Source organism: Clarias gariepinus, chromosome 6 (assembly GCF_024256425.1).
Source record: "Clarias gariepinus isolate MV-2021 ecotype Netherlands chromosome 6, CGAR_prim_01v2, whole genome shotgun sequence".
In the NCBI taxonomy this organism is placed as follows: Eukaryota; Metazoa; Chordata; class Actinopteri; order Siluriformes; family Clariidae; genus Clarias; species Clarias gariepinus.
This window is the reverse complement of record NC_071105.1, coordinates 10,427,576-10,437,500: the sequence shown is the minus strand read 5'-3', so window position 1 is coordinate 10,437,500 and position 9,925 is coordinate 10,427,576.

The following is a 9,925-nucleotide window of genomic DNA, read 5'->3' as shown; positions in this document are numbered from 1 at the left end:
GACTATCGTAATCCACAATTGTGGATGGACTGTTAAAAAATCGCCTGGAGTCACCGTCGATGCTGAACAAAACTCCTCTCGATTTTTTTTCTCCTCTCCTCTCCTCTCCTCTCCTCTCATCTCTCTCAGTCTCTCGCTCTCTTATCACCATCCATTTCCGCCTTTTCTGTAAACCTGATATTGCTCCTACAGATATTCTGCACCCATAAAGCTCTGATAAGCCAGGTGCGATCCAAGGCTGTGGGAGGCCTAACAAGGAATTAAACGTTTCTTCTTGCTGCCGCTTTAATTGATTGATGCTAAAAGTTTAGCAAATAAAAAAGCGAGCGGCCGGGCCAGGGTAGGTCCTGAGAGGGGAGCTGGCTCGATTGAAAGTGGCAGCTCGTATTTTCGTCTTTCAGCCGCCTCTGTCATGTCATCTCAGGGGCTGCATGTGTGCGCGTGTCTGTGTGCGTGCGTGTGTATATGTGTGTGTGTGTGTGTGTGTGTGTGTGTACGCATGCCTCTTCACACGAGTGCCAGACTGAAAGACACATGTACGGTGAATCAGGGAATCAATAGAACACTTAATGAACAATTAGAGGAACAGCTGTAGACCTGTCAAAGACCCATCTGTACATGGCTGGAAGCAGCGAGAGGAGAGGGTGAGGGAGAAGAAGCTTTCTGTGGTGTGGATGGAGTGCTAAACACCAAGCGTATCGTTTACACCACCTGCACACACACACACACACACACACGCAGTAACACTGCACTTATTACAGGTCCGGTATGTAAGAAATTCCAAGCATTTTGCATAGTCTTATACCACAGCACTGTTGAAGTCTCAATCCTGATTGGTCAGAAGGTATTGATTCGTTTTCTGTAACAGCATCTCTGATATTCTACTACTACTTTATCTTTTCTATAGCGACAGCTACTTGTATGGCAGATGCTTCATATGGTCTAAGTGTAATACTAAAGCGATTAATGTTAAATAAATGAAAGAATATAGTCTTATACTGTATATTGTAACGAGATCTTAAGTTTGTATAATATTTATGGAAGGAGTCTCCAGTGTCAGTCATACTCAGCAGGATAGAGAAGTGTGTTTTTCTGTTTTCTCTGCAGCGTGGCATGTTGTGTCCTATAAATTTTAAGAGAGAAAATAAAAAAGAGGAGATGGCAAAGAAACAACAGTTTATAGTTCTGAACTGGGATGATCTTCTTACATGGATGTTCCACAACAACAAATGTAAAATTAAATGGTTTAAAAAGAAAAAAACTGGAAATAATCAGCAGGTACCATCAGTACCACTTAAACATTGATTTTTTTTTTTCTATACCAACACACCCAGTCAGGCTTTCTTCCTTATGTATTTCAAATGTATAACTATGTCAATTGTTTCCTCAATCTCTCATCATTTGTATTACACATCAATATGGCAAAAACTGCTATGCTGCTGCTGTGCCACTTACTGCTCAGATGAATACATAAGCGCAGAGTATTTCCCTTCAGCTATTAAATCACATTCACGTCATGTAGGGGGGCTGTACCACCTCGCCACACTCGCACACCCTTTCTGCCACAATACTAAATTAATATCTCATGCAGCACAAACGTATTCACTACACATAGAGAGATCCTCCAAAACTGACACACACTTTAATAACAGGAACAAAGCCGGCCGTCCTGGACACCTGACACAGAAACGCCGACCTTATACGCCAATCATGTGGAAAAATAGCCGGTACATACACAAATACCCACGCACACACATACACTAGTGTGAGATTGATCAAACCTTCGGCTGCCTGTTCAGATAGTGGACTATGACTGAGTTAACCAAGCACAAGTATCTGTGTCTGAGGAAAGGCAGAGGCTCATAATTGATCTTGGACACCGTGAGTCGTGCTTTATTAAAACTTCATTTAAAGAAGGCCAAACCATGGCGAGGTAATGAATTAGATGGGAATCCATTATGCATTGCAAGCAAGTAAGAAGTAGAGCTGAAGACCTGCTTAAAAATATATTTTTAGTACAGAAAATTAATGTGCCCACCCAGCCCACTGAATCATTTTAAATGGCTTTTTTTTAGTATATATGTATATGTGTTAAGAAGAGCTATATTTCAAGCTGCACGCAGACTAATGGCTCATTAATAGAGAAATTGTGCTTGATGTGCTTGGGCTTGATGGCTGGGTTGGGATGCTATTTTGGTCTTAGTACATTGTGGTGTACATCTTTCTTAGGATGGTTTTTGATTTTTAGACTGCAAGCTATAACTATAAAAAGTTTAAAGGTAAATTAATTTAAATGTGTACATCAGTTAGGTCTTGTAAATACATTTATTCATGTTTACTATCATTTCCGTCTTCCTTAATGAACAGTTCGCCGTTGAACCTGCAAGCAAAGCACACTGTGGTGTATAAAAATAAATTAGCTAAATAGAAGTAGTTGTGATTTTATGAGCTATGACTCCACTGTCCTGATCATTAAAATAGGTTTAAACCCATAATTGCTATCAATAATAATGTTTGAAACCCATGTTTATCCTGTGTAAGTCGCACCCCAGAAAGTAAATCTAAGAAATGTGATAATATTTTGGTGGGGATCACTATCAACGTCTATTGGTACAGTTGTCATAAATTTATTATTATTAAAGGGTAAAAATTGTCCTGTCAGAATACGCTACCAGGTGAACAAACACATGTTTAGTTTTAAACTTGTTTGTGAGGAGTGTCCAATATACAAGTCCCAAAGCAAGATAAAAGAAAAATCATAACTACACAAGTTTTTAAACAAAACTTTATTTCTCCAATGTATTCCTCATATTGTCTTTTTGTAATTTTTTAAAGTTCTTTAAAAGATTAAAAATCTTTAAAAGTTATTTTTTATTCATCGTTAAGACACAAAATCATGCTTTTAACCATTCCAGAAATTTCCAGAACTATTTCAGAAAAGAGCCTCAAATTTCACAAATTTTAAATAAGCACTAAAACTGATTTTTAAATTATTTTTTAGCATGTCAAGTAGAGCTGTGTGCAGCTCAAAAACGAAATCGCAATATAGACATGTGGAATTATTTAATCACAAAAGAATGCAAGTTATTACAGGTGATATACGCATTGTCTGGATTTTACATAGAGTGTGTCGATAATTTAAAATTTTTTTTTTACATAAATTTGAGGTTCTAAATAAATATTGCAAACATGCTCTCAACAAAAATTTATTTACATCATTATGTGGTGTTAGCCTAGATACATTTGCTTAAATTCAAAACAGTACATTTAATAGTTCAATATCAGTTTAAATCACAATGGCAAAATGTGTCAAAATAATCGCAACCGATCTTTTTTTTTTTTAAACCCATAATATTAAGGTCATTCTACTGACTGTATTTTATTAATAATTAATTCAGTCGTAAATTTAGATAAAAGAACTGTACACCAAATCACCAATATTAATATTATCCCTGCTATCCGTTATCACCCAGATGAGGATGGGTTCCCTGTTGAGTCTGGTTCCTCTCAAGGTTTCTTCCTATTACCATCTCAGGGAGTTTTTCCTTGTCACTCTCGCCCTCGTCCTCGGCTTGCTCATCGGAGACAGTCTTATCATTTTGATTCATACACATTTACATTTCATACAAACTTAAATAATTCTTTTGAGTGTGTAAAGCTGCTTTGCGACAGTGTCAATTGTTAAATGTGCTATATAAATAAAATTGAATTTAATTGAATTAAATATCAAAATAATACTGTAAAATAAGGAAAAAGGAACCAGAGAACTTATTTCAGAACATAAAACTTATGTTTTTTTTTTTTCCTTATATGATCTTCAGGAAATTTGCATGATGCTACTTCCTTGATTTGATCATGTGACTTGTGAAATATTCCAGATATGTTAATGGTGTAAATGTTATAGGACACTAAAATGTACTTTTTTTTTTTTTTTGCAAAAATAATAATAATAATAAATTGTAAAGAATGGTTTAAAATAAAACAGAGTTAAAGTGTCTTTTGTTGTGTACCAATAGTTGGTTCTAAGTAGTGAAAATGATTTTTATAATAGTCTTATCATAAGTAAGGATCATTTACCTGGTAAACCATATCACTTCACATGCATATGTACTTACTGTATATACTGTATATCAGGTGGACGAAAATTATTAAAATTGCAATGCTATGACTCCACCCCATATCGACTCCCATAAAAATCATACATACATACATACATACATACATACATACATACATACATACATACATACTTAAAATAGGCGTTAACACCAAAAAAACATGCAGTATATATGTTTAAAATATACTGTTTATATTTATTAGCTGGAGATATACTGTTTCCTGATTCATTATAAAATCATCAGAATACTGTAAAGCTTAGCTTTACCCATAATGGCAGTAGCTTTCTGTGTATAAATCACCACTGAGTGATAGTAAGAGTATTTCAGAGACAGCCCAGTGTCACCTCACATTGAAATGAGTGTCAGCGTGTTTGGAAGGTTTCCGTGATGCTCTACCCACCCACGCGGCACAGCTTCCCCGAGCCTCCATCTCAGCATCGCAGCACACACAGCTGACTCGACAGGCCCAACAGCAGGCAATATCCTCTGCCATCAAGCCCACACTCGCTGCTCTTCACCACGCATTCGGTTAGCAAAACGTGACAGGGGGCTCGGCCATGCCTGAGAGGAGAATGGAATGAGGAAGCCGCCGTTCTCGCAGCATCACCCGGGAGATGCGAGAAATCTCCAGTGATGTTTCCTGTCACTATGAAAGGAAATAGAACTGGGCACACACATCTGTTATCCAAATGTTAACTTCAGGGCGAGCCATGTTGTCACAGTGATAAGACTGAACGGGTGGGGGATTAAACACAGCAGGGAAATGGCTAAGAAATGGAACCCAGAAACTGAGTGCAGTGTTTTTAAGTACCACATTATCCTGGTCAGACCTATAGCGAGAACATTGGACACAAAGTGGGAATGCACATGTGCACACATATTCATATCATTTATTCTTTTTTTATCATAGCCAATAATTAGACAAGTTTTTGGAAGATGGGAGAAAACCCACAAACCCAAAGAAAACCCATTCATCTCCCACAGACAGTTACCTGATCTGAGTTTTAACAAAAAATAATATTGAGCTGGCTACTGCTGCCATAACAGCCTCCACTCTTCTGGGAAGACAACTTTGAATCGTGGTTGTGGGGATTTATTCTCATTTAGTCAAGGAGGTGTGGGGTGTGGTCGCATCCCCGCTTATCCAAAGGTCCTGAGGAGGGTTGATGTCAAGGGCCTGGGCAGGCCACTTGAGGTCTTCTACACCAACCGTGGCACACCATGTCTCCATGGACGTCACTTTCTATCATGCTGGAGTAGTTTTGCGCATCTTACTTCCAGTGAAGAGAAGTTGTAATGCTATGGTATACAGAGACATTATATACAATTATGTAGTACAAACTTAAAACCACAGTAATAATAGGGAATGCCCATTAATGGAAGGTGTATTAGGTGTATCATGTGTCAACACACTTTCGCCCATATGATGTAAACTCATATATGTGAAAGAGAACACACAAGTGAATAATCCTTGACAATACAACCAGCAAAGGTCCTGCACTATCTATCCAGCTGTGAATGGACAAAATCAAGAGAACTAGGTGAAACATATTGTAAGAAATATGAGATGGAACCATCTTGCAATGATGTTTTTTCACAGGTTAGTCAGGGATCATGTGAATATTTGCCCTAAAATGTGGCATGAAAAACAGATTGCAGTCCAAACATAATTCAACAGTTACTGTTTCAGCTCTTTCTTCCTGCACATTGGATATAAAATAAAAGAATGGCCACAGCAAATAATCTCTATGGAGTAAACTGCATGGGAACCATAACCATTTCTTTCAAAAGCTTTACAATTTTAGGAAGCCATACCAAGTAGAACAAATGATCAAAACCTTACATGTAATTGTATTGTTTATCATTTTAGCTGCAAATTTCTTGCCTGAAGTATGTGAGGCATAAATGTCACTGCTGGATATCTTCCCTGCTGATTCTCAGCCAAGCCTCCAATGCTGCTATCATTAGTTCCTGCTTTTAGAGGATTTGTGGAAAGTTGAAATATTTCAATGACCAAAACGAATAAGATTTTTAACGACCAATACTAAGAAAATGTCCCATTGACCTCATCATAACCACACCACCATGGACACCCTATCTTAGTATTTACATTCTGCTCGTTGTGAGTGAATAGACTCGGCTATAGCACTATAGTGCTAATAATTCCAGCATGAGACTTTCAAATGATATATCCATTTTCAAGATTCCCAGCATTCCATAGGACGTCGGCAAGAGTAAATCTTACTACAGAGCAACTGTGTGAAAGATCATGCCCCGGTTCTTCTTACCAAACAGGGTACTTGTAGACAAACACAGATTTAAAGGTCGCTCAGTGCTCAGGTTAAAAATAAAATAAAAAGGGACAAAAATCAACTCATTATTTTAAATTTGCTTTCTCATATTAATTTATGTCTTTCAACAGATGCAGATTTTTATTAAATGTCATTAAGCGGTTATATTAGTATCTAGCTAGTTTTGTTTTTTTTATGGAATAGCATGTTAAGTGTATTCCCACCTCACACTCAATCTTCTCAAGATTGCCTGTTGTAGGTTCACTGAAACGCTTACTAGTGAAGATGAAAGTGGGCTTTTGTTCCTGATGCATAAGCTGTATGTACGGAATATATATTTTAAATTATTATCTTTATTATTTAGCCACTTTTTGCACGTTAAGATAATAAAAACGCAGTTATAAGCATGTGAAGTTAAAGGATCAGCTAAAAAGACACAACCGAGAAGAACAACCAAATCCACATGCTAAATGGCAGACTTTAGCATATAGTCAGAGTGCTTTGACACTGACAAAGACCATCGCTAGTAATCTAGAGCAGTCCAAATTTAATTCCGATGGATACGTCCTGGATCATCCATCATGAATGGCTTTCTCTGTCTCTCCGCTCTGTAAGGGCCTCAGCAGGGCAGCATTAAGCACAAGATGGTCAGCACTAATTAAGAGACACTGCATAATAAATGCACTGGTCTCGGTTCCACTGGGGCAAACACCTTCAACGGCCTGAATTAGTGTTCTATTGAGGTGAAGAAAAGATGCACTCAGAGAAGTGGATTTCAATTAGGATATACTGTACACAGAAGTCGTTTTTCAATTCTAACCATTTTAGGTTCTGTTTGCATCTCAGATCAAGTCAGGTCCAATGTTGGCACGATAATATGAATTGAAGGCCTCGGCAGCATAATTAGGCACATATAAGGGTGTCATCCATTGAGTTTGCATACTTGGCCACGTTCTTCCATAGCTTACATCCATGCTAGACTGATGTTTTATCTTTTTTTTTTTGTTTTGTTTTTTCAGAACTTAGCAATAAGGTTTTTTTTTTTTTTTCATTCTAGTTTGCAAGCAGAAGTTTTTTCCCCCTTCTTTTAGGTCTTCTATTTCAGGAATCTAAAGGAATGAATGCCTCTCATTGATGTTGACTGTTGTACTGTAATTTCAAACTGACCTGGTAAGTTAACATCACAAGAGAAAAATAAAAAGGAATGAGAAAAGTTCCTTTTTTTCTGTCTTAATCTTCAGGAAATTTGGATGATGCAATTCTTCGTTAAACTTGTGGAAAATTCCACATATTTTATTTGAATGAACGTGTTCAGGCTGGGTGAATTTAGTGATACTCAAATGTACGTTTTTTGTAACTAACAATAGATGAGTCCCAGAAAAAAAGTTTTAAGCATGAGATGTTAAATGGTTTCATACAATCAAAGGTAAAAATGTTTTGTCTATGTTCAAAATGTTCTTCACTTTTTCACCCTTAAACAGATGGTCAAGTAAACTCATTTAATTTAAATGCAATGTTAATTCATTTTGTCACTAACCTTTAGTGTAACTTAGTACGTCATCTGAGTATGATATTAGTCTATTGAGTTTGCACATTTGCTAATGTTCTTCCATAACTTACATCCAAGCCTGACTAAAGTTCTATTTTTTTTTCAGAACTTAGCAATAAGTTTTTTGTTGTTGTTTTTTTCTTTTTATTCCAATTTGCAAGCAGAAGTTTTTTCCCGCTTCTTTTAGGTCAAAAAAATATTTCAGGAATCTGCAGGAATCAATGCCTCTATTAGCAGCTTTGTTAAAACTGAACTCCAAGGCTTGGTGTTCTGCTCAGATATGGCATTCACCCCTTGGAAATCATGACTCATTAATCAAATATTCATACAGACAGAATCATAAACACAAGCAGAACAGAGTCCCCTCAAAGCCCTGATGCCCCAGAGCACAAACGCCCTTTCATGTTACACTCACAAAATGGCATCTCTGCATCTTGCTGCATTCTTCAATCCTAGCGATCCTTTTCCTCTTCCTCTGTGCTCCGTTTCCTAAAAACAGCCCAGAGTCAATTTACTGATCACAGACACGAACGCTGAAAATCGCAGCAGTTCGATGGGCTCATTGTGCTCAAACGGGTCTGTCTTCACGACATGCCATGGTCGACACAAATGGCCGATTCTTCTGCTGTGGCCCTCAAAAGGGCAGACTGTTCCCCAAAACAGAGCCCATCATCGAAGGCCGTGGCCTTTTTAATACAAGAATTTGGATTTAACAAGGAAACAGCACAAGCATTTCTCAAACAGAACAGAAACAGAAGACTTAACCATAGCAACACTGAGTCCAATCCATGTACATTTTCTTTTTCTATGAAGCATGTACAATAAGCAGTTGTCTCTTCTGAGGTCCCGCTTTCCCCATTTGGCCTACAGGAGTGTGTCTATTGGGGGGTTTAAAATGTACAGTTAACATTCCTCTTGCATGATCATAGGAAAATAATGTAAATAATAAAATCAGCAGCTAGCAAAAGTAGGCGTATAATGGAGAAACTATAATTAAAAACTTAAGTCGAGACTAAAAACATGTAAAAGTAAAACACAAGGAATGCTCAAGTCAAACATGGACTTTTGATTATGCAGAACAGCAGATAAAAGTTACGAAAGTAAAAGAGTGTCTTACAAAAGGTTAATGGGAACAACTGCAGTGGGCTCCAAGCCACCTCAGCTGGGATCATCATTCCTGGATGATCTTTAAAATGTTCGCACCATTCATGTTTTGCTGCGGCTAAACGTCTTCTGTAAACGTACATCGGTTTTACACCTTCATGCACAAGCTATTTCGTCACAAGTCCCGGTTTGACTGGAACACCCCTCACTGTTACTTTTATATATACTTAAGTTTTATAAAGTACAAAATAAGTCATGTCAACAGGTCCGAACCTGTTAGATGATTTTCATTATAAAGTAATTACACAATCTTTGTCACAGGTTTGGTAATTAGAAGTGAAACAAAAATTCTAGACTTTGACTTGCTGCTTAGCCATTTAGATTAGCTTTTTACATGCTAATCTACAGTATAGCATTCGCAAGTTTTTCAAGCTAACTTAAAGGCTGCATAGGCAGTAAAGTGTAAATTTCCAACCCTGATATGATGACAGCATATGAAAGCTACTTTAAGTCCATTTTTTTACAGTCCATTTTTCTGGAGTCCCATTCAGGGTGTCTTCCTACCTCATGTACATGTGTTCTTGGGATAGGCTTTAGTGATCCTGCCTTGACAAAACAAGGTTCTTATGGTAAAATGAAAGAATAAATGACAACATACACAAAATAGTGAACCTTTTTTAGGTTTATTTATGTAAATTACTGTGGAGCAAAACATACTGACCACTGTGCAAACTGATTTGGGGGAAAAAACAAGCATGTGTTTCAAGCGCTCATTGAACTTAGTATTATCTCTTTACAACATAAAAAAAAATCGTGTTACAGGTTTTTGTAATGTGAAACACTTTGGCATAAAGCCTTCTCCT